Genomic DNA, 26,540 nt, shown 5'->3' with positions numbered 1-26,540 from the left:
GTAATCTTTACAATGTATAAGAACAGAAATGGAAAGATGCTTTTTCTGGAATACAATAAGGTTCTCGAAGACCCTAGCGAGCTGACTTGCTGTAACTGGCATCAAAAAATCTAAAAGGGTCTATTGCTGACCAGATGAGGGTAAAACCTGGCAATGTGAGGTGACATGGTGGTTTCTACTGTGACTAACAGGACATTTGATTTTTTGAGAGAGGTACTATGATTAAGGTGGTTTGCAGGCAGAAAAAGAGAAAAGGCTACATCAAGGAAAGGAAATAGGAAGAGAAGAGGTAAATGAATTACTCATCTTTTTAAGCAGCTTTTCATTTCAAATGTTTCATGCAGAAATCTAACCTAACAGATGTAGTTAATAATTTGCTGCTGAGTGCTCTCAGCAGAAATTCATATATTCATCCCTTCTGCAATCCTCATTCATGCCTTCGTCATCTCACACTTGACAACTGTAGTTTCCTTCTCTCTGGCCTCTCCAAATTCTAGCATGTGTGAAAATTCTGATGTCCTCATACATTCAAAGCAGCATTAACACATCCTCTCTATTGTCAAACTCCTCCATGGACCTCCTATTTTTATTTCGGGTTTCAGTTAAAAACTATTCTTGCTTGTAAAGCTTCTCTGTGAACGTCCCTTTGGACAAACATTTTCAAAAGCATTTAAATGTCTTAGGATCCTCAGTCTCACTGAAAATCAGTACAACTCAGGCTCCCAAATCACACAAGGGCTTTTGCAACTTTTACTAGATCTACTCTGGTCTAACCTGCCTTTCTCTACTTCCTTACCTAGCACCATCCATCCCTCACTCTTTGCAAACTCCTTGAATAGAGAGAGCATTCACCTTTGTAACTCTAGCTATCTCTAACAGTCTCCTACAGACTGCTAAACTCTTTCTAGCTTTTGCTACCTATTGTTTTTCTCTCCTCATCCTTTAATTCTAGATGTTTAATTCTAGATACACTGAGACAATACTTTTATATGAACAGAATATAAAAATAAAGTTTAGTGTACAGATATTAGCACATTTAAAAATTAATTTTTTCATAAAAGCAGAGTTAGATACATTTTAAACTTATCCCCCATAGATATAGGTGTGCAAGATTCAATCAAAACCAAAAAATAAGACTCCATAAATTATTGCACTCAAGCAATATATAAAAATTTTAGAATGTTTTACCTGACCCTAAGTAAAAATAAATAAGTGACTATAACTCTAAACTAGCCATAACTTTACAAGAAAAACAAACTGCAATATTTGCTGAACGCAACTTTTTGGGATTCAGACATCTCCCTAGTAGCATGCTAGAGCAGAACTCGATACTGAAACTAACTAGAAACTAGAAGTGAAATTAACTAGTCTATTTTTGCTGTCCAATCTGAACTGAACACAGAGTGAAACAGCACAAGTGGTAAAAGATAAAATTTAAAGATCCTTCCAGTTTTAATAATGACATCCTAGATTAATGAAATGCAAGTTTTTTTTTTTAAAAAAAACCACATATAAACTACACACACACAGGACCATTGGTAGGAGGTTATGTGTCTGAAATATTTTGAAAACAACTCTACATAGCACTGTCTCTACTACCCCATCTCTACTATCCTGTACTTATCTAGTTTGGGGTCTGCTTATTTAGTCATACACAGACACAGTACAGGAGTAGAGATGTAAACGTTTAACTGGTTAACCAGTAAGCCTCATCCTAAATGGAGGAGATGGATCAGTTAGGGTTATCCGATAGAGGGTGGAGTAGACCCCTTCCCGACATAGGTGGGTAGTTGCTCCAGCGCCAGGTTGCTGCTGTGGCCGGGGGCGCTCCAGCTTGGCTGAAGCAGTCCCCATCTGCTGCAGCTGTGGATGAGATTTGCTGCTGGATGGGTAGGCTGGGCTGGAGCATCCCTGCCCATGGGGTGCTCAGGGCTGCTTCAGATGGGGGGCTGCTCCGGCTGTCCTGGAGCACCTTCTACCCGCAGCAGCGCCACTGGCATGGAAGCTTCAACCAGGCTGGAGCAGCCAGGGTCTCCAACACAGCCTGTGACCACATTAACTGGTTAAAGCTACTGTTTAACTCGTTTTATATAGGATTTTACATCCTATATATGGGCATTTTTACTTTTTGTTCCCTCTTTCTTTTCTTTTTGCGTGTGCATGTGTGTGCACGCGTGTGTGTGTGTGTGTGTGTGTGTGTGTGATGTTTCAGTATTTTTGCTTCCTAGAGGGTAGAAGAGTATCTACCTAAGGGCAGAAAAGTATTTTTGCTTCCTAAGAGTTTGTCAGCCCAATAATTTAAATAGTAGAAGTTAGAGCTCTGTAGCTGGATCAGAATTCAAAGATGACTTGGTTGTACAGATATACAAAGAGAAAGGTGACTGTGCATGTTGTGATGACCACCGGGGCCTGTCTCTGCTCTGTATAGCTGGTAAGATCCTGGACTGCACATCCTTTACAACTGGCTTTCACTGTGTGTTCAAAAATGGTATCATTCCTGAAAGCCAGCGTGGATTCTGTGTTGGTCAAAGCACTGCCAATATGATATTCACAGCCAGACAGATACAAGAGAAATGTAGAGGACAACATCAGGACCTCTATGCAATCTTCATCAACTTGACAAAGCCATTTGACACAGTCAAAAGAAATGGGCTCTGGAAAATACTTGAGTGAATTGGCTGTCCTGAAAAATTTATCAGCATTGTTTGGTCTTCTCAGGATGTCGTGCTTGGTCACGTCCCAAACAACGGAGAGACATCGGCACCTTTTGAAATATCAAACAGTACAAAGGAAGGATGTGTCCTTGCTCCTCTCCTGTTCGACATCTACTTTTCAATGATGCTGTTAGCTGATTTTAAGGACTGCCCATGGGGCATACCTATTCAGTTCTGAATAGATGGCAGTATTTTCAATCTCCGGAGACTTCAAGCTCGCACTAAAGTAGTTACTACAACTATGTGTGACCTTCTGTTTGCTGATGACTGTGTGTTGGCTCATTCAGTGAAGGATGCACAGGAGCTTTTTGATCATTTTGTTATTTCTGCTCACTGCTTTGGATTCAGAGCGAGCCTCAGACAAATTATATCTCAGCCTATTTAGAAACGTGATGTATCCTAGAAAGTTTTCTTTGTACAATCATTGCTCATATGGACTGCAGTATTCACAAGGCCTAAGTTATGAACAATAGTAGACAACATTACATCAAACAGCCTCCTTATCAATAATAGTCCTCAGAGGGAATAGAGGGTAAAACCTATTGATTTTTTTAATCCAATGTTTCCCAAGCTTAAAAGATTGATGTAACCCTTTGGACGCTTTGGCTTTATAGGCATAGCCCCTCTCCCAGTGGCACCCCAGTGCTTATCTCCTGATTTTCAGTAATTTATTTTCTGCCGCGTACCCCTTAAAATCCTTTCACATACCACACTTTGGGAAATACTGTTTTAATGGAATATTGGAGGCAGTTTTGCATCTTGTATTTTAAATAAGGATTCTACAGCTGTGACTGCATAACAACTTGTGGATGTAAACATGACAAACAGAGCAGTCTGGTTATGCATGCACAAATCTTGCTGACTGAACTGCAACCTACTGATCTTTTAAATTGTACATAACTATAGAATTTTGCAACTGAAAATTTTCCATCTTGCTGGCTCAGGGGAACCAACACACTTGCCGGACCCCTGTGCAAGGTGGCGGGGGAAGGGCACTTCCATGCTGCAGGAAGGGACAGAACCTCAGGGAAAAGGGATGAGGTAGGGCAGCCAGCCATGCAGACTGCCTCTAGCAGTTCCAAGAACCACCCATCGCATGCCACATGGCTCTCTGGAAGCGATTTAAAGGATGCTGGACTCTGGCCACCCCCACACTCACGGTAATGGCAGCCAGGAGCCCCAAAAGCCCTTCTGAATCACCAGGTTCAGGGCAATTGCCCCCTTTAGGCTTCCACCTCCCAACTCTCCAGCAGTGGGCCTGCATCAGCTTGTACTACTGGATGGAAAACATGTTCACACATGGTTTCATCTTCACAGCTCTTCTCCAAAATGGATCTCGCAATAAAGTAAGACTTAACAAATCCTCTTCAAGACTGACCTCGCTGTTGCCTTTCCAGTAAGGACTGCAAGTTCTAGTTACTGTGCTGCTTACATAACTAACTAAATCAGAAGCTCTTACATAATTTGTGCTTGTACATTTTGTCCACACATCATATTAGGGAACTCACACTCCAAGAATCTCACAGAAAACACTGTTTAGTAGCACTCTGATCAGTTCCTTCATGTTAGCCAAATGTGGAATTTTCCTCCAACTTTAACAGCTGGCATGCTCACATATTGGTATATTTATTTATAAATCCTCCCAATCCACATTCTCTATTGAGGAATAACAGTACAGCACCATATAATTTGAATTATAGCGACTTGAAAGGGGCACTATAAACTTGAAAATATCATCTGCCTCTGAGGACTGTCACAGGTAACTTCCACAAGAAAGAACACAGAAAACAACACAATTTTTCATAAGATTTCATATTTTTTAACTCTGTGCACTTGACAGCACTGTATGTACAGTCAGTTTTACTGTCTTGGGGATGGTCAGTGACATAATTCTCATGCACAGCTCCAGCAAGGTCACATACATGCTCTTCCCTACTCCCTGCAAGAGATTTTGTGTGACTGAAGAGCTGCAAAAACCAGACTAATTTAAACAAAAATACTTAATTTTTTAACAAGTTAGCATGAGAGCAGAATGACCTGAAAAGAAACTGGTCTCCAACATACATTTGTTCAAAGAAGAAAAAAACTACCTGAAAAGTGAAGATTAACTGTTTTGTGCCCAAATCCTGCTGAGACAGACAGGAAATTGACCTTAACACACTTCAAATATCAACAGAGAGGAAGCCCTGCTAGTAGATACACTATCAAAACAAAAAGCAGTCAAGTAGCACTTTAAAGAGTAGCAAAATAGTTTATTAGGTGAGTTTTCGTGGGACAGACCCACTTCTTCAGACCATAGCCAGACCAGAACAGACTCAATATTTAAGGCACAGAGAACCAAAAACAGAAAGCAAGGAGGACAAATCAGAAAAAGATAATCAAGGTGAGCAAATCAGAGAGTGGAGGGGTGGGGGGGGGGGAAGGTCAAGAATTAGATTGAGCCAAGTATGCAGACGAGCCCCTATAGTGACTCAGAAAGTTCTCATCTTTCTGAGTCACTATAGGGGCTCGTCTGCATACTTGGCTCAATCTAATTCTTGACCTTCCCCCCCCCCCCCCTCCACTCTCTGATTTGCTCACCTTGATTATCTTTTTCTGATTTGTCCTCCTTGCTTTCTGTTTTTGGTTCTCTGTGCCTTAAATATTGAGTCTGTTCTGGTCTGGCTATGGTCTGAAGAAGTGGGTCTGTCCCACGAAAACTCACCTAATAAACTATTTTGCTACTCTTTTAAGTGCTACTTGACTGCTTTTTGTTCAAATATCAAGATCCTGTTTGGGTGCCAAAACCAAAACACAAGGTGATCTGGGCTCTAAGCCTTCTGTCCAGCAAAGATGCTCAAGGAAAAGGCTCGACTGGCACCATGAAACTGAGGAACCACTTGATCAAAATTCTTTACAATAAGCAAAAGATGATTAAAAATGAACTCTCTGAACTTGAAATTCTCATCAACAATCAGGCATCCACGCAAGACCCCACAGAAGGAGGCTTTACTTGTACTAGACAAGAAATTTACAAAACACACTTCCTCTTCCTACAAAAAAGAAGAGAGAATGAATTTTCTAAATTACTTCATACTTCAGGGTATTACTACTACAATAATGACAACTCAACTAACAACATTGTTAACCTTTCCAGCTACCAACTCAGTTCAGCAGAAGAGTCGCTCTTATCCCAGGGTCTTTCCTTCCGCCCTACTTCCTCCACGAACTTGATACAATTCTGTGGTGCCCTTGAAGCCTTCTTTCGCTGCCCCCGTCTAAAGAAATTCTTCCAACACAACTTTGAACAACAGTCTGACTCTCTCGACCCCCGCCCCCACCAACACCAAAAGAATAACAACTCTATGTGGACTCCCCAACGGTTGTAGTGAAAGTCTGTATTTCTATGTACAATGCTTCCGCAACCATGCTCAGACTGACATTATACACAAACAATGCCAAATGTGAGAGACAGTCTCACCTATGCTGAGTGCTATGCTGTCCAGAGTCTCAAAAATAACCCAGGCATTATAATCAAACCAGCTGACAAAGAGGGTGCTGTTGTCATCATGAATAAGTCAAACTATGAACAGTAGGCAGCCAGACAACTCTCCAACACCACATTTTACAGACCTCTCTTCTCTGATCCCACTTTGGAATTCCAAAAGAAATTACAACAACTACTTAAGGAACTCCCTGCTGCTACCTGGGACCTTATTCACTCAGACACACCATCTGAGCCCCATCCTGGATTATTCTATTTCCTTCCCGAAATCCACAAACCTGGGAACCCTGGACGACCTATAATTTTGGGTATTAGCACCCTTACCACCGGACTATCCAGTTATGTGGACTCTCTCCTCAAACCCTATGCCACCAACACTCCCAGCTATCACCGAGATATCACTGACTTCCTGAGACAATTACAAAACATTGGAAAAGTACCTGACAACACCCTCCTTGCCACCAGAGATGTAGAGGCTCTGTACGCTAATATTCCACACGAAGAAGGATTACACGCCGTCAGGAATACCATCCCTGATGTCACCACAGCCAATCTGGTGTTTGACCTCTGTAACTTTGTTCTCACCCACAATTATTTCCAATCGGGGGACAATTTATACCTCCAGATTAGTGGAACTGCCATGGGCACCCGCATAGCCCCACAATACGCTAATATATTTATGGCTGACCTGGAACAATGATTCCTCAGCTCCCATCCCTTATTACCCCTCCTCTACTTTGATGACATCTTTATGATTTGGACCCATGATATAGAGACTCTAGAAGAATTCCACAGAGACTTTAACAATGTGCACCCCACCATCAACTTATACCTTGATTACTCCACAAGAGAGATACATTTCCTGGACACTACAGTACCAATCAAGGATGGCCTAATCAGTACCACTCTCTACCGGAAACCCACTGATCGCTATACTTACCTACACACTTCTAGCTTCGATCCTGAACACATAACTAGATCCATTGTTTACAGTCAAGCCCTTAGGTACAATCACATTTACTCTGATCCTACTGACAGAGACCAAAAATTACAAGATCTTTACCAAATATTCATAAACCTGAATTACCCACCAGGAGAAATAAAAAACAAATAGACAGGGCCAGACCAATACCCAGAGAACAGCTCCTCCAAGATAGGCCCAAAAGAGCCAAGAACAGAACACCACTGGTCGTTATCTATAGCCCCCAACTCAAACCACTGCAACACATTATTAAAGACCTACAACCTATCCTTAGTCAGGATGCCACACTCCAGAAGGTCCTAGGTGACAGGCCTGTTCTCTCCTACAGACAACCTCCAAACCTTATGAGGATTCTCACCAACAGCCACAGTCTATGCTGCAGGAACACCAGTCCTGGGACTTTTTCCTTGCAACAAAGCCCACTGCCAGCTCTGTCCACATATCTGTTCCAGGGTTACCATCACTGGACCAAACTAGGTTATTCTCAGAATTACAGGCACATTCTCATGTTCCTCAACTAACATCATATATGCCATCATGTGCCAACAATGCCCAGATGCTTTGTATACTGGACAGACTTCAAACTCTCTTAGACAAAGAGTTAATGGGCACAAAACAGACATAAAAACACTTGATCCACAAATCGGTCAGCCAACATTTTAACGGAGTGGGCCATTCTGTTAATGACTTAAGAGTCTGCGTCTTACTGAAGAATTTTCACACTACTTTGGAAAGAGAGGCTGCTGAACTTTTTCATATGCAAATTCAACACATTAACACATGGTCTGAACCGGGATGGAAATTTTATGGGTCACTACAGGGGCTCCTTTGCATACTTGGTTTAATCTAATTCTTGACTCTCCCCACGATGATTTTTTTTCTGATTTGTCAGCCTTGATTACTATTTTTGGTTCTCTGTGCCTTAAATATTGAGTCTGTTCTGGTATGGCTATGGTCTGAAGAAGTGGGTCTGTCCCACGAAAGCTCACCTAATAAATTATTTTGTTAGTCTTTAAAGTACTACTTTACAGCTTTTTTGTTTTTATGTGCAATTCTAGTGTCTTTTACGCAAGCCTGATCTATACTATAAAATTACCTAGCTACAGTTGCCCAGAGGTGTAAAAAATACACAACCTGAGGGACATAGTTAAGCCAACCTAGCTCCTGAGCATAAACAGTATTGGGTTGACGAAACAATGCTTCCATTCACATAGTCCTGGTCTACACTACTGCAGACAAGACCTCAGACAAGGTTCTCACTCACAACAATGAATGTATAAACACAGCCTGCGTGAACTAAAAAGAAATATCAGGATTTATCATTATCAGAATTTTCCAGATCCGAAGTAGTGGGTCTTGCGCATGAAAGCTCATCACCTAGTAAATTATATTGTTAGTCTTTAAAGTGCTATAGGACTGCTTTTTTGTCCCCTCCCTGCTTTTTTTAGCCAGAATGTCAGATTAATAGCACTTATACATGACACAGGTAATGTACTGCAATATCCCCCTGAAACAAAAATTAAAACAGAAGTGATATTACAGGAATGTGTGAAGCTACACTCACACAAAACTGTTACACGTTAAATACAGTGGTAACTGCAATGTCCTACCTGTTTTTCAGCCTAATCTGAAACCTCTCAGAAACACGAAAGTAAGATGATAATGCATTTTAAGGAACATTCACAAATCTGTTGCAGAGAATTTTCCCTTTGACTTAGCTGTCTGGTTAGGTTGCATGGCCAGCACAAGAGGCCACCAAATATTTTTATGTGCCTCCATGAGATTTTGTCCTGTGCCAAATCTGGTGTATTATGAGGTGGTAGCCTATGCAGAACAAGTGTTTACTGACACATCGCATTTTAGGAATCCTTGAGGCAGCAGAAGGGATGGGTGGTCTTTTCCATCCTGCTTTCACTGTATCCAAGTTGAAGGTGATTTTTGCAGGGAAGCTGACAGACGCTTGGAGCTGATGATCATATTCGTGAAAAAGCACTGAGTGACCATTTGAGATGAGACAAGTTTACTAAGGAAATGTAGTGGACCTCTCAACTCAACTTGAACTGGCTGGAGACCACTGATAGGAATGAAAAGGTAAACTAATATGCTAGACTAGCATAAGGAACATAACAAAAGGAAGATATGCTCCTGCCAGTACCAAAAGAGAGGCTGTCATTACGCTTTCCTATTTCAACTGAACAGATCCTTAAGACTGAAAGTAACTGAATACTGTAATGAGAGTTTAAACCACCAAAGCAGGAAGGTTACAAAAAGCAAAAGCACAGAGTACAAACAGATGTGGATGCTACTTTTGAGCAGCGAAATCTCACTTTCCTCTTCAAGAACAACTACATACAAGTAGGAGCTTTCCTGTATTTTGACTCTCTGTACCTTTCCCCTTTGCATCACTTGATGCCATGACTCATTTCTAATATATGAGAAGAGATTCATTTGGTGCCCAGTTAGGCAAGTCAGATACTTCTTTCCCAAACAGGCTTTGTTTGGAATCTGTTGTCAGAAAACACACCTATACATGACTTTGTAATCAGGAACTCATTCCATACACCCCAGATTCCTGTATTAAAAATATAAATCTTAAAATGACATGCGAATTTCACAACACCTGCAAGTTCTTTAATATTTCCAACATATTACTACTCTGGTAAAAAGACCAAATTCTGACTCAAGCATCTAAAACATTTACGTTTTTCGCAAGTCAAATACTAAGATCTTGGTTATTCCTTACTTGGCCAAATGCCTACTGATTTAAGTGAGAGTTTTCCTGGGTAAGGATTCACTGTCAGATTTGACACTGGTGTGACTAACACCACATAAGATAAGATTCCACTTTCAGAAGCAAGTAAACTTGAGAAATAATACCTACCTTCTTCATTTAAGACACTAAACAAAACCAAATCAATGTATGTTTTGAAAATTATCACTGGAGAGCTGTAAAATATTTCAACTAAAATTAGTTTGGCAGCCTCTGGTAAGCTGTACTTCATGTTACAAAACAAAATGTAACCCGTAATCTTTGTAAGAAGACAATCTGAGGCATGATCAGGCAAGCTGAAATATAATCACCACTCCAGAAAGCAGCTCTGGCATGTAGGTCTAACGAATTAAAAAAATGTATTACCAAAAAATGATACCCATGATGATATTTTTTGATCATGCAATAATTGAGTTTCATATCATCATAGATTCTAAAGGCTAGAGAAGATTGTAGCCCAATGGGGTTTTCTAGTTCAACCTGTCTGACACAAGACAATTTCCTTAAAGTAATTCTTAGACTGTAACTTTTAGAAAAATATCCAATCTTCATTTAAAAACTGTTAGTGATGGAGAAACTATCATAATTCTTGGTAAATTATACCTATGGTTAATTACACTCACTGTTAAAAATTTACCTCTTACCTACAGTCTAAATTTATCTATTTTCAACTTCCTGCCACTAAATCTTTTATACATTTCTCTGATACAATGAAAAGCCTGTTTAAGCATTTGTTCCATGTGTAGATACAGAATAATAATCAAGTCACTCCAAAATCTTGTCTTTGTTAAAAAATACAGATTGACATGTTCAATAGTCTATGTTTTCTAAGGATGTTTTCTAATCCTTTAATCATTCTCCTGGCTCTTCCCTGAGCCCTCTCCAATTAGCATCATTCTTCTTTAACTGTGGGCTCCAGAACTGGATGTAATACTCCAGCAGCTGTCACACCAGTGCCAAATACAGAGTTAGTGTGTCTTGATTTGATTTTAATGACTGAGTGGCACAAAATTCTTCAGTGGAGAGCTTAGTGCACATGTGTATAATTTCCAAGAGTTACTGATCCATGCTTTTGGGACACTAGTAAGTTCTTACACACAAGAAGCTCAAGAGGAACCCAGGGAGCATGGTGTTGGCTTTGCCATCAGAACACCCTTCTACAAATGGTGGAATTAGTCATGGGCAGATCAGAAGGACTCCTTCAGGTCATACTTCAAACTTGTGCCAGTCCTGTCCACCTGATCAGCGCTTATGCTCCAACCCTGTATGCCACACCAGAAGTAAAAGACAAATTTATGACGTGCTTAGGGCTGCCATAGTGCAAATACCTGCTCGCGAACAACTGTACATTTAGGTGACTTCAATGCAAGAGCTGGAGCCGATCATGACTCATGGGCTTCCTGCTTAGGCCACTTCGGTGTGGGAAAAAAGAATGAAAATGGACAGCATCTTCTCGAACTTTGCATGTACCACAATCTGTGCATCACAAACACATTTTTCCAAACCAAGCCACAGCACAGTGTGTCATGGAGACACCCACGCTCGAAACACTGGAATCAACTAGACGTGGTCATCACTAGACATGATAACCTCAAAAACATCCTTCTGACATGCAGCTATCATAGAGCCAACTGCGATGCAGATCACTCGCTAGTTTGCTCCAAACTCAAGGTGAGACCCAAGAAGCTGTACCACTCTAAACCAACTGGAAGGCTCTGCATTGACGCCAGAAAGACAGCAAACTCAGAGAGAGCTGAAAAGTTCAGAGAGACCTTCAAGGAGAATCTGCACAGCAGCCCTCGGGGTGCCAATGTGACATCCAGATGTCAGCATCTGAGGGACACAATTTACAACATGGCCTTGTTGGTGTTTGGAAGAGGAGCTAGAAACACAAACAACTGGTTCGAAGTTAACTCTGATGAGATGATTCCAGCCATTGAAAAGAAGTGCGCTGCACTCCTGGAGTACAAACGCTCACCAAGCCAGAGTACCCTGCAAGCACTCAGAGCAACCAGAAAAACAGCATAGCAGACTGCCAGGCGCTGTGCCAACAATTACTGGCTCGAGCTTTTCAGCAGCATCCAGACTAGTGCTGACTCTGGTAATCTAAGGGGAATGTAAGAGGGCATCAAGAAGGCATTAGGACCCACCCAGAACAAGATGGCACCTCTGAAATCCAAATCTGGAGAAGTCATCACTGACAAAGCCAAACAGATGGAGCGCTGGGTCAACCACTACTCTGAGCTGTACTCACGCAAGAACATTGTGGTTGATACAGCCCTCAATGCCATCGAGCTCCTATCAGTAATGGACGAACTGGATCAGGAACCAACTGTGGATGAACTGAAGAAAGCCATCGACAGCACTGCAGTAGGAAAGGCCCCGGGCCAGGATGGTATACCACCAGAGGTAATCAAGTGTGCCACGGACACCCTCCTGGAACCCCTACATGAGCTACTGTGCCTGTGCTGGAGAGAGGGAGAGGTTCCGCAGGATATGCGTGACGCTAACATTGTAACCTTGTATAACAACAAAGGAGACAGAAGCAACTGCAACAATTACCGTGGAATCTCCCTCCTAAACATCACTGGTAAACTGTTCGCTCGCGTCATCCTTGACAGACTCCAGAAGATTGCTGAGAGGGTGTATCCGGAATCACAGTGCGGATTCCGTGTAGAGAGATCTACCGTCGACATGGTCTTCTCTCTGAGGCAGCTGCAGGAGTAATGCAGGGAGCAGAGGAAGCCACTCGATATTGCCTTCATCGACCTGACCAAGGCCTTCGACTTTGTCAGCAGGGGTGTACTGTTCAAACTGCTCCACAGGATAGGCTGTCCATCACAGCTACTCAAGACGATCCAGTCTTTCCACAAAGACATGAGAGGAACCATCCAATATGACGGCACATTATCGGATGTTTTCAGCATCAGGAGTGGCGTCAAACAAGGATGCGTCATTGCTCCGACATTGTTCGGGATCTTCTTCGCACTCCTCCTGAAGCACGCCTTTGGATCTTCAACAGAGGGCATCTTTTTGCACACAAGATCTGACGGGAAACTGTTTAATCTTGCAAGGCTGAAAGCTAAATCTAAAAGGTATGGGAAGTCCTCATCAGAGATATGCTGTTCGCAGATGACACTGCTGTAGCATCACACACAGAAGACCAGCTTCAGAAACTGCTGGATCAGTTCTCCAAAGCATGAAAGGACTTCAGGCTTTCCATCAGCCTAAAGAAGACAAATGTACTTGGTCAGGACGTTGCTGAACCTCCATCAATCAGCACTGACAACTATTCATTAGAGGTCGTCCACGAGTTTGCTTACCTCGGGTCCACCATCACTGACACCCTGTCATTGGGGACTGAGCTAAATAGGAGGATCAGAAAAGCAGCCACAACTCTGTCCAGACTCAGCAAGAGTGTGGGGAATAACATCAAGTTGTACACCCACACCAAAATGCAAGTCTACAGAGCCTGCATCCTCAGCACCCTCCTTTATGGCAGCGAGTCTTGGACCCTGTATGCCCGCCAGGAAAAGAGACTGAACGTCTTCCACTTGCACTGCCTCAGGCGCATCCTTGGAATATCACGGAAGGACAGCGTGTCCAACATCGCTGTCCTTAAGCAAGCTGGAATCCCACCCATGTGCACCCTCCTCAGGCAGCGGCGGCTCCGCTGGCTTGGCCACGTCCACAGGATGAATGATGGAAGGATCCCAAAAGACATCCTGTATGACGAGCTAGCCTCTGGCACAAAACCTCCCGGACACCCCCAACTGCGCTACAAAGATGTTTGCAAGAGGGACCTCAGAGAGGTAGACATTGAGCCGGACAGCTGGGAGGAGCTGGCAGACGATTGCAGCAGATAGAGGCAGGAACTACACAAGGGCCTTCAGAAGGGTGAGATGAGGGTCAGACAGCTAGCAGAGGAGAAGCGAGCCCACAGAAAGCACAGTAAGGACCTGCCAGACACCCATTACACATGCAACAGATGCAGCAAGGCCTGTCACTCTCGTGTGGGCCTTCACAGTCACAGTCGATGCTGCAAATGATGATCCCAAATGGAACTACGAAGGACACGATCCACAGTCTACGTAGACTGAAGGATGCCTACTACTATACACACATATCCTCCAATGCACTGCACATATTAAGGGGGGAGCTATCCAACATTCTGAGATCACGTGTCGTTTACTATTTAGATATAAGCTGTTCACACTTTGGTTTTTAGACATTCACCGAAATACTGAAAATAATCAGGATTTTTTTTAACTTTGCAATTATAACATCAGGAGCCACAAAGAAGCACTTACAGAGCTGCATGCAGCACCAGAGCCGCAGGTTGCAGACCCCTGCAATATATACAAGTGCTACAAAATTCCAACCTGCCTTGTGGGTCTCACTGTTTCTTCAAAGGAAGCAGAGATGTCTCATATGCAGTATACCAGAGTACAAAGCAGGCTGTAGGAGCTGTTCATAAAATAATCTGTTCCAAGATCATAATAGAATAAAGGAGCACTCTTTTAATATCAATGCACTGCAAAAAGAGGGTAGACACTAACCCTTCAAAACATTACTTCAAAGAGCAAGTTCTATTTTCTCAAAACCTTGTTTGTTTTTTTCAAATATAAAAGCAGCAGAAGTTTCAGAATATGTTAAGCCGTGTGTGAATGCTGGATCCAAGTATTCATGCCTTTACATGTATTATGAAACACACTTCTTGTGACCCCACTGTCATTTGTAGAAATCAGAACTCTCCTTGTATAAATTTGTACAACATTAATGACTTCAGTGAATGTATACCTATATGAGGGGAGATTTTAGTTTCAGCTGTGTATACTGAACACTACACCCAGAGGAAAAGGTAACTGGATGGCTGCAGAGCACTAAAAGATAACACAAAACATTAACAGCAATAGGAAGAGCATGAATGACTAAAAGCACAGCAAACCAACTACTTCAAGAAAATCCAGGTTTTTTTATTGTTTCAATTGCCACTAGCCAAAAGTAAAACAAAAACTAACACAAATGACTTTTACTTGTAGATTATAAGTAACAAGAAGTAGTTAATTAGCCTAAGAAACCCAAGAGTCTGATACATACGATCAGAAAGAACATGGCTTTCTTAAGTGGAAAAAAAAATACTGTGCAACAGCAACCTCCAAGACCCTGTCTCCTTTAGGGTAATAACCCAGACAGAGTCTGGCTCAAGTACAATTCTGCTTTGCCATATAGACAAGAACCTTAACAATGTTCCATAATTGGATCATGGAACAAGAATGTTATAGCCAGTTCCCTTGACAATTATAACCAGAGTGTAAACAGGGCTTTAGTTGTTCTTTATACTACCATACCAATATGGAGAAGTTATTCTTTAGATGTAGAAAAAAAAAAGTGAATTGATATAAATCTAAAATGTAATATATAAGGAAATACAGGAAAGTTACCTCAGGAAAGCTGCATATAAAGCTTAAGTATCACCGATAACATTTTCCTAAATGTAACAAAATGTCAAAGGGGAAAATCATTTGACAAAAGATACATAATATTCCTAGTTAAATCAGAAAACCCCAAACAATTTAAAGTACATTTAAGCATTACACAATAAACTAGTGAATGATATCAAAGCACCACTTACTGATTCAAACTTTTAGCTATGTGATAGCAACTGAGCTGGAACACCTGTTTTTGTGAAATCAATTTTTCTGGCCTCAATTTTGTATGTTGTCTCATCCGTTCCTTTTACCAAACTATACAATCATGATGCTTGTAGTTAACATTACACACCAAGCTGTATCAAATAACTGAGGAGTGTTCAATAAAACTTTAAATTTCATAGAACTGAAACAGTTTACAACCAAAATACAAATTATATGGGGATGCAACTTTAGATCCACTTTTGCAAAACTGAGCCAACCAGCATTAAGGAAGTACACATAGTAAGGTACATTAACACACTTCCTAAAAATCATCACTATGTTACATTAAGAATATTACCTAAAAAGAAGTTGCTTTTCAAATCTGAGAACTCCTTCTGATTTTGACATTGACCATTAGCAGAGATATCGCATGTGATGTAATTAAAGATTACAAATTTTTCAGCCTGAAGATCAAAGCTTGAGCTTTAAGGAAGTAATTTCTCTCTTAAATGTGTGATGAATGAAAACTGTATCCTGTAGAACTGGGAGAAAAAACTGTACAGATTGAACCTCTCTAATCCAGCACCCTCAGGATCTGAATGGTGCTGAACAAGAGAATTTGCTGGACCATGGGACATCAATATTTTGCGGCAGCATTACCAACACTTCCACTGCTTACGGGGCTCTAAGGAGACATTTAGAGGTAAATCAGAGCTAAATAACAGCACAGAACACTGAGAGCCAGGACTGGCGGCTGGAAATAAACTTTATGGGACTGCAGGAAACTTGGCTATGACAAGTGGGCATCAAGCTAACTAAAATCATACCAGATTACAGATATTGCCAGATGAAAGCGTCACGGATTAGAGAGGTACAACCTGTCCTACAAGTGGAATTCTTGAGAAACTGAGTGAAATCTGCTCACAAGAATTCTTAAATGTTAGCACAGTTGGACGTCACCTGAGGCTTCTAAGTAGTTAAGGAATAATTTAGGTACCAGAAAAATTTTAAAACAGGAGTTAAATCCCAAACAGGCTACAGAGTAATTAAGGGAGAAAACTATAGAAAAAGGAACTGATGGCCAACTGATCTCAAGCATAGGATCTGGAACTGTTACAACTCAAACCTTGTCTCTTAAAACAGAAGCATGCAGGAGTTTCTTCAGGTTTCTCCTATGAAGAAATTGCTGAAGAAATGTTATTTTCCTAATACTATTGACTGGACAGATTCACAATGAATACTGAATATTCCAACAGCTCACCCCAAAAGTATTCTATCAGAAAGTTCAATAGGTTTGAGCACAATAAATCAAGAATTTAACGGCAGAAGGTGGCCTGCCCAGTCCATCTCTCTTCCCCTGATCTAGCACAGGGTCTGGGTCAAGACCTCAATCCCTAGTGCTCCCTCCTCTACTCTCAGAAATTTCAGAAGAGACGAGGGTCTCCCAAACTCCGCCCTTTGACTGTCCTCAGAGTCTGGTAGATCCTTAATGCCACAGGAACCACACAGTTTTGTGATCTCAACTCTGGGTTTTACATTTTCATTCTCTGCTCAAGCTCCCTTACCACCAAAATTCCTTGGAAACCTGACCTCCTCCTGCACAGTTCACCCACCTTCCTCAGCCTTGCCCACCCTTTTACAAAATATAGCAGCTTGGAATTCCCAGATTACAGAGGGTCCATTTTCAAGAATGCATAGAGGAAGAGGGTCTTCAGGTATCCCCACCCACGATGACAAAGTTGTGTTAGAAAGGAGGATGGTATTTTGAACTTCACATATGTTGATCAAAGAATTTTATACAGTTGCCCATCCCCTAGTATGATCATCTTCCATATAACATCCATAGCAAAGTCCCTAGTAGACTTAACAGTCTCTGCCTCTCTCCCATTTTAAGGGATAAAAACTCTGCTGTCTTTCACATAAGAAGAGTTTTTAAATGAGGACTGTAGGAGAGAGAGCTTATGAAAGGTAAATTTTCATTTCTCTACCAAATCAATGTAACACAGTCATTAGGGAAGGAAGCATATGCTAGTAATGGGCTAGCCAAGTTCTGCCAATTTTGTTATAATTAATATACTATCTGAGTGCCCTTAGGAATCCGGATAACATCATGCCACCAGGGATCCACATTTGTTTTATTTAAGGAGTGCTCTTAACCACAGTATTTAAGTACCAGGATTAAGATTCTAAATTTACAATGGCATATCTTTCATGACCAATAGCTATCGTCTTTCACGTTGTATGAAAATATAAGTCAGTCTGTCATTCTACTTCATGAACTTGCTACTCAGCAACATTCCTGCGTAATTTACAAATCTATCTTTTGGTGGCCTCCTTCCTGCATAGTAAAATTTTGTGTTTTTAAACTGTTACACAACATTTTTGTTTACTTATACCTATCTTGTTGAGCTGGAAGGGACCTTCAGAGGTCACCAAGTCCAGTCCTCTGCCCTCACAGCAGGACCTATCACCATCTGACAGTTGTTTTTTTTTTAAATCTATTTGCCCCAGATCTCTGAATGGCCCCCTCAAGGACTGAGCTCAGAACCCTTGGACAAGCAGGTTAATACTCAAACCACTGAGCTGTCCCTCCCCTGTTATTAGTAACCCCATTAGTCCCAGGTTATTAGAAAGTCAAGTTGGGTGAGTTAAAATCTTTTATTGAACCAACATTTGTCAGGAAAAACACACAAATGTTTGAGCAACACAGAGCTCTTCAGGTATGGGAAATATATTACCCATCAAGCTTGTTTCTCTTATACAATACTGTGGTTTTTATAATATTAAAGAATGAGCACCTGACTCTTACAACTTTTATTACAAACAGCTTATTAGAATATTGTATGACATGACTTCAAAACTAAAATTATTACCAGATTGTACTACCAGTACTCAGGTATTTGGCCATGACAAACAACCCACCTAAAAGTGCGATACCCAATCAAAATCATGCATACAGCTTCTCACAATTGGTAGCACAGGCACTTCCACAAGTCTAAACAAAAATGCTAAGCAGGACAGTTAACAGCCAAACCAAACAAACACTTTGCATCATCCTCTATAATCTGCCAAACTGAGGGTCTATTAGATGGCCACTTGGAATGAGTTCCAACGTTCAGGCCCTGTGCTAAGAAAGTCCAAGCACCAGTTCTGAAAAGTCTGACACCAGGACCAAAAGTAAGAAATCCCAGTTGATTTTATCTTTATAACTAGTGTGAAGTACTCCCAGTATACGCCTACGCTTTAAATGCTACAGCAGCACGTTAAGACTTTGTCTACGCTTAAAGACTAAAGCACAGCCGTGGCAGCGCTTTAACGTGGGTGTGTGGTTACCACAGGGGCACTGTGAGAGAGAGAGAGAGAGAGAACTCTCCCGGAGTTCTAGGTAAACCCACCTCCACTGAGGGGGAGTAGCTACCCAGGCAGGAGTGAAGCTTACAGTGGCACTTTAGAGCACTGTAACTTGCTGTGCTCAGGCTGTGTGTGTTTTTTCTCACCCCGAGCTGGAAAGCTGAACTTCAGTGAAGTTGGTAGTGTAGACTCAGCCTTCGCCGGGGAGATGTGAATCAGCATAGTTACTCTCATCAGGGAGGTGAATTTTTCATCCCTCGAGACACAGAGCCATGCTTTGGTTTTCATTGTAGACCAGCCCTTCAGACTGCATCTGCTAAACTTGGACTACATAAATATCTAACTTAACTATTGGGTCCCACAGCACTCACTAGCAACCTTTAAAGGCAAATGGAATCTTTAAGTGTAGCCCTAACAGAAGGACATTACAGTTATCACGTGTGGAGGTAACAAAAACATGGATATGATTGAGGCTTGCATTAAAGCAGTATGGCCACGGCCTCTTGGTAGTTACAGAGGGAAAAAGGCAGTATGCGCCACTGCTGCTATGTGAGAACTACAAGCAGTGATGGATCCCAACAGGATCCAGAGGCAATGAATCACGTTAGCGAACAGAAGATAATTCCAATACGGAGCGTATTCCAGATGCAAACATTAAATCAAGCAAGACATGTCAGACATGCCTCTTGAGACACTGCTCCCGACCAAAATCAGTTAGTCTGTTCATTTGAGACGGGCTCCAAACCAACAGAAAACACCAAAAAGCTTGAATCAGCTACCCTCAAAGGAACACACCTACTAAGGTACATAACCAAAATGAAAGGACTCCATTTACCCATTTTGAACCAAAAATGGCAACACACTAACGAAGGTGAAACCAGATGAGGTAAGCTGTAAACTACTCATTAAATGAGTTTGTGCTTTAAATTCCCATCCCTCCCTCCAACAGTCACGAGTAGGGCTGCAAGTTGGTCGTGGCATTAAAAATATCACAGAGACCATAGGTTTATCTGTCATTTTTCTTGTGCCTATAATTTCAATAAACCCACCCTGCAGGGCTGCTTCTGGTGTGTTAGGTTGCATCTGGATTCCTGTTACAGGTATTATGACTTGGCACAGAGATGCAAAACTGCTCCCATCTGTGGGTCAGGACTTGACACCTCTTTCCTCCTGACTAGCTCCACTGCTTTAAATGGTGCTCCCATGACACTATCCATGACTTTTTCCTGCATAGTGACTTTTATTAAATTCACCACGATTTTGGTAAATACCATCACATACCTGCATTCTCAACCATGCCTGGAAAGTCACATGGTATTTTCACTATGCTTACCTTCTGTACATTCTTACACATAATGAACTCCAGAAGTCCTTTAATCAGCGTGAATAAAATGAACAATATGGCACACTATTTTACCTGTATGGGACTGGCAGCTTCAGTTACTCTCACAGGCCAAGGTCAAAAGGCACTACAAAGTGTGTTTTCAGAATAGCATGGGTCAAGGCTAGGAGCGGCCAAATTTTCTTCCCTTCATGAGATATTTCACACAACTGTTAAATGCTGCTTGAAACAATAGTTAACCAAGAGTTATTTTCTGATTATTCTCCATCACTGTTCTATGCCGGGGTGAGCAAAGTGGGGGTGGTGGTGACATTTTGTAAGGGGAGTCTGCAGCATGATTGGCTATCCCACCCCGCAGTTTAGGCTGCTTCACCAAGGGACTGCCCCCCTCCACTGCTGGGCCAATCAGGGAGAGGGGACAGGTCCTGGGGCTCCACCATGGCACCGCAGATGGCCCAGCCCCACAGTTCATCCACCCTCTCTTGGAAGGACCTCTTGCTCACCCAGCACCTGAGCCAGCACCCTCCACCCCCGCCAGCCAAGCAGCTTGGCTGCCCGCTGCCAGCTAAAGGGAGGTGGGCACAGAGGTCCTGAGACAAGCAGCAGGGGCAACCAGCAACTTCCCAGCTTGATAAGGTACTCTTTTGGGGTCCCTTCTGGGATCCTCCCCACAAGCACCCCCTCCCTTCAGGGAACCTTCTGGAGCCTCCCAGCACTGCCTTCCTGAGCGTCCCATCCCCTTTCAGAAAGCCTCCTCCCCCATCCCTTCCTGTGGTCCTCCCACAGGTTGAGGGGGGCTCAGCTAATTGCAGGGCTGAAAAGGGGGGAGGGGCGATCTAAAATGTTTGCTCACCACTGTTCTATGCCATTCGATACATGAGGTCAGGGAGGAGGGAAAGGTGGTGGGGAGGAGATTCTGCTCTGGGGTATTAGGGAGATGGATGATGAAGATCAAAGAAAGTACAGAAGAACCTCAGAGAGATCGAACAACAGAGCTACAAGCAGGCATGGGTGTAACTGGAGGGTGACGGACCTGGTCCCCATCCTCAATTTCTGCGGGCACCAAGCCGCCCAGGGATTGCCCTAATAGCTTGCTGGAAGGTTGGGGATCTGCTGTTCCCACACCGCACCTCCCTCACCCCGCCACTCAGAGGCAGTAGGGACAAAGCTGAGGGAGGGAGGGTGGCCATTCCATTTCACTGCCTCTGTAGCTGGACCCACCACCTCCTGGATCCTAGTGCCAGTCATCTTCTCCTTCTAAATGGGTTGGTGCAGGGCCATCATCCCATTTCATGTGCAATGCTGAATATCTGTCGTGGAGCAGAGTAAGGGAGGTGGGGCAGTGCAGTGGAAATGGGGAAAGGAGAGTAGGGAGGTGGGTTAGGGTTAGCATCTTTCTTCCTCCTTAATACTTCAAAGCTGTAAGTCAACGGTCAGTTGTAAGCTTTCGAAAGAACTGCAACATTTTGCTCTGAATGCCCTGAAGTTCTACTGTACTTCCAAATCTAATCTCTAGTTGCTAACAAAAGTGCTGGTGTGAAACCCAAGTTACCATTCAACAATTTGAGGGCGAAGCATCCACCTTCTTTGACATGCCTAGTGTCTTGACCAAATTTCAACTGAGCTAATGATCCCTGCATGGGTGGGTGGAGAATGGGAAAAGAGGAGGAAAAGAAGGGCAGTGCCACGAGGAAACTGTCAGGGATTGGTACCTTGAATACAGAGCTGAGGATTGGTACTGACTATCCTCTGACTGCAGCCAGTGCACTGCTGAGTGGCTGTCATGCCTCGGTGCCAGCTCTGCAAAAGCACCCTGGAATGGTGTTGCTTTCGGGTGACTGGGAAAGACAGAGATGCTCTCTCAATGCCAGGCACTCAGGCCCATGTCAGAGAGTGCTACAGCGATGGAGACCTAAATCGATACTGGGCTTAGTACTGGTTTGGTGTCGGGGAGCATCACATCATTGAGCGCCTGCCTCTTGAGTGAGCCAACACAGGCAGCAGCAGCAGCTTTTCTCTGATGGCTGGGGGGCTAAGGCTCAGTCATCTCTTTGAGGTCTTTAGCTGCCTCAAAAGCATACAGAGTGGAGGGGGCTAAAACACCTCCACCAGGCTCTGCCCACCCTCCCCCCGAAAGTTATTACGAACTGGGCACAATAGTATCTATGGGGTGCCCGAGTTCCTGATGGTTGGTTGTAAGTTTTTTCTCAGACACAGCAAGGTCTCTCCTGAGGGCCTAGTAACTCTCTTGGGAGAGCATCCTCTATCTGCCTTCTTGTGGTGCTTTAGAGGCACCAAGGATGTGGAGCAGTGCTGGTGACCTTCAGTTCCAAAGTCGCTCCCTGGCACCGTTTCTCAGACTGACATCAGGGCACACCCCACCAAGGTGAAAATGTAGGAAGGCGGGGTTGTCAGGATCATATGTTGAGCACCATGAAGACACCACTCAAGGGGTCTTCCTACCTGACTCGACAGGAGTTGCAAAGGGGAGCAGTTTCTAAAGACTGTACAAGCAGTGTATGCACACCTGATTGGAAACCATGTGAACAAGCACTTGAAGAACAAGTGTTCCTGTATTGATTCTAATTTATTGTTATTAGAAAAATATGATTAAAAATGCAGCCACCAGTAAAGCATCCCCAGAATCAAAATACTGCACCACTATCATTTTACTAAGTACAAAATATTCTTCTGGAAAGTGGAATTTTAGGGAACTTTTGGGTCACAAGGACAGCATTACTCACATATCTTTGTACTAAAGATAGTCATTGAAAAAGTGCCTGCACTTTGCCCATCACGCAAGGGAAATACTGCACTGCTGCAACCTTTGCACAGGCTCAAACTCATGGGATCCAGGAACATTGCACAGAAATGTTCTAAGTATAGAAGACAGAATTATTTGCTTCTTGTATAAATATGTTTTCCATGAGTGGATCTGTAAATGTTAAGCTGTATGTCAGGAATCATTTACCATTCTGCAGGAACTAACTGATATACCACCAGCACAGTCGTCATGCTCAACTACTCTTCTGACTGACATTCAAACTGGGGAGAAGAAAAGACAAGAATACAAGACACCAAAAATGGTTCAGAAACTCTTGGACACTGTCTTCAACTCAATAAGTTAACAGAGAGGTAGCCATGTTAGCCTGTACTCCAACAAAACAAGACAGCAGAAATATAGCAATTTAAAGACTAACAAAATGATTTGTTCAGTGATGAGCTTTTGTGGGCTAGACCTGATGAAGTGCGTCTGCCCCACAAAAGTTCATCACCAAATAAATCAATAATGTAATCAGTAAGCTACTGTTTGGGCTGTATATTGAGTACTGAAACTCCAAATTGGTACTTTGCATTAGAATAGGTCCGACCATTAGGGTGAGGTTTTTTGGGTTATTTCCACTTCTAAGACTTCCTCCAACATGGATTAAGCAAATGCTGAGAATTATTTAACACTCTTCCCTCCAAAAACACATCACTTTATTTCAGACTCATTATTTATGATGTCTTTCAAAAAAATCACTAAGAAAAATTACTAGTCTTGGCATAAAGTTCACATGCCTACTTACTGCTATCATTATGCAAAATGAATGAGATTTTACTTGACTGTTAATAAAGGGGCTCTTGCCAGCAGAATTCAGCTAGGTTGTGATAGAATGAGGTGCTACCAGCAACTGTGATGAACATAATTAAATGCTCAGGTTACAATACAAAGAGGTAAGAGATTTATTTTAAAGTAGGACTGTCAAGTGATTAAAAATAAATCATAATTAATTGTACTACTAAACAATTACAGAATACTGTTTATTTAAATATTTTGGATGTTTTTACATTTCCAAATATACTGAGTTCAATTATAACACGGAATCCAAAGTGTACAGTACGGACTTTATTTTTATTACAAATATTTGCACTGTAAAAATAAAAAATAGCATTTTCAATTCACTTAATACAAGCACTGCAGTACCATCTCTTTACCAGGAAAGCTGAATCTACACAGAATTATATTTAAGAAAATTGCATGTAAAAATAAAAAAAATATAAAACCTTACAGCCTACAAATCCAGTCAGTCCCACTGCTTGTTCAGCCACTCACTCCGACAAAACAAGGTTGTTTTTATTTGCAGCAGATAATTCTGCCTGCTTCTTGTTCACTCTGTCACCAGAAAATGAGAACAGGTGTTCACATGACATTGTGGTAGCCAACATTTCAAGGTATTTATCTACCAAACGTGCTGGAGATTCATATGTCCATTCATACTTCAACCACCACTGCAAAGGATAAATGTCCAGGCTGATGAAGAATTCTGATCAATAACAATCCAAAACAGAGTGGACTGACACATTCATTTTCATAATCTGAATCAGATGCTGCCATCAGAAGATTGTCTTTTTAGTGGGTTGGATCCCAGAGTTTACGTATGGGTGATGGCTCTTCTAAGATTTCTTAAAGCATGCTCCTTAACTCACCCCGCTCAAATTTTGGAAGACATTTCAGATTCTTAAATCCTGGACTGAGTGCCGTAGCTATCTTCAGAAATCTCACATTGGCACCTTCTTTGTATTTTGTCAAACCTTCAATAAAAGTGCTCTTAAAATAAAGCGTAACATGAAATATATGACAGAATGCAGATAAAACTGAGCTGGAGACATGCAATTTCACCTCCTCTTTCCCCCAGGGGATCATTTTTAACAAGGATCACCAGCATGGCAGTCTGTCCTTTGGAAAGATGGCCAAGGCATGAAAGGGAACACCAATTCCAGCATATTTGGCTTCCTCTTTCTCTTCGGCACAATCGTGCTGCTCATCCCAGCTGCTGTGATTGGGTGGCTAGAAATCGCAGACCCCTCACCCGACTACGGTCACTTTACTGATGCTACCTGATCTCCTCGCATGGACCCGCTCTTGCTCACCATGAGGAAGGGGCTGGTGTTGCTAAGCAGGCTGGTCGGAGTGCGGCTGCCTGCTCTGCTGGGAAGAGTTGCCCGGGGAGCATGACGGAGCTTGAAGGGTCCAAGTAGCTGGACACCCTGCCTTTACTCAGCCAGTGAAACATGAGCCACTAGCTGGAATAGCGCCTGGTGCTCCCGCTGGCCCCGCATGTCCCACAACACAAGCAATTTTACCAATAAAGGTGTAGAAAGCAAAAAAAAAAAAAATACTTTGCAATGTCAGCTACAAAAGTCCCGTGTGAATGCTCGTTCTCACTTTCTGGGGAAACTCTAAATAAGAAGCAGCCAGTATTATATCCCATAAATATAACCAAATTATTTGTTTCAGCAATTGGGTGAAAAAGATGTAGGATGCGCGGGGGGGGGGGGGGGGGGGGACTTGCAGGTGCTATAGTTTTACATTGTTTTGTTTTTGAGAGAAGTTATGTAATAAAATAGCCCCACATTTGAGAGTTAGTGCACTGTCACGATAAGAGGGTGCAAGATCATAATGAATGAGGTGAACTGAAAAATACCATTTTGTTTATAATTTTTACAGTGCAAATATTTTAATCAGTTGGGATTCTACTGCTTAACAGTGTGATTAAAACTGATTCAGCATGATTAATTTTAATAGAGATTAATCATGTGAGTTAATTGTGATTAAACAATTTTAAATATTTCCTCAAATATATGACTCTTTAGTTGAGTGAACATTCTGAATCAAAAATTAGAACACAATAATAGCAATTTGCATTCCACAATAGAGAGTACAAGTGTATCCAAACAAAGCCAGCTGTATCACACAGGTTTTAGGGAAGTCTGCAGAACTACTGTTAATGGCTAACACTGTACGTCACTGTTTTAACTCAAACTCAGAACTGAGAAGTCTACATGGGGTCTATTACAACATTAATCATACAAAAAGTACAGTGATATTTGAATTAACACTATTTACACAAATACTTTACAACAAATTCTAGCATATTTCAGAATCTGAATTCTCAAGTTTAAAAATGGATCTTGTCAAGGTTATCCCACTTCAATTTATCTTCACAGTCACCCCATCTGGAAGTATTTGCCTCAAGGATTTCAGCTACTTGAAACAATAAGGTTCAAACTAATTTAAAATGCTGCAGATCAGTGTTTCTCCAACCTGGCCTTGGAAGGTGACAGACTGCATCCCTTTTGACTGTACAGGAGCCCCATGCCTGTTCAGTGAGAGGAACGTATACCGAAGAGGGATGTGAAAGGCTGCATGCGCTCATGTTTTTCTCTTATTGCAAATGCACTCCCACAGCTTTGAGTACAGCAGTGGATGGCTGCTTA

General features: G+C 42.2%; 1 protein-coding gene across 1 annotated transcript in view; it reads right to left on the bottom strand.

Moving 5' to 3' along the window:
* RYBP (RING1 and YY1 binding protein) overlaps positions 1-26,540 on the bottom strand; it is an 84,741-nt gene that overhangs the window by 5,708 nt on the left and 52,493 nt on the right. The gene's annotated exons all lie outside the window — the stretch shown is intronic.

This window comes from Carettochelys insculpta, chromosome 11 (genome assembly GCF_033958435.1).
Source record: "Carettochelys insculpta isolate YL-2023 chromosome 11, ASM3395843v1, whole genome shotgun sequence".
Classification (NCBI taxonomy): Eukaryota; Metazoa; Chordata; order Testudines; family Carettochelyidae; genus Carettochelys; species Carettochelys insculpta.
The sequence above is the reverse complement of the archived record's forward strand: the minus strand, read 5'-3'. Positions and strand labels throughout refer to the sequence as shown.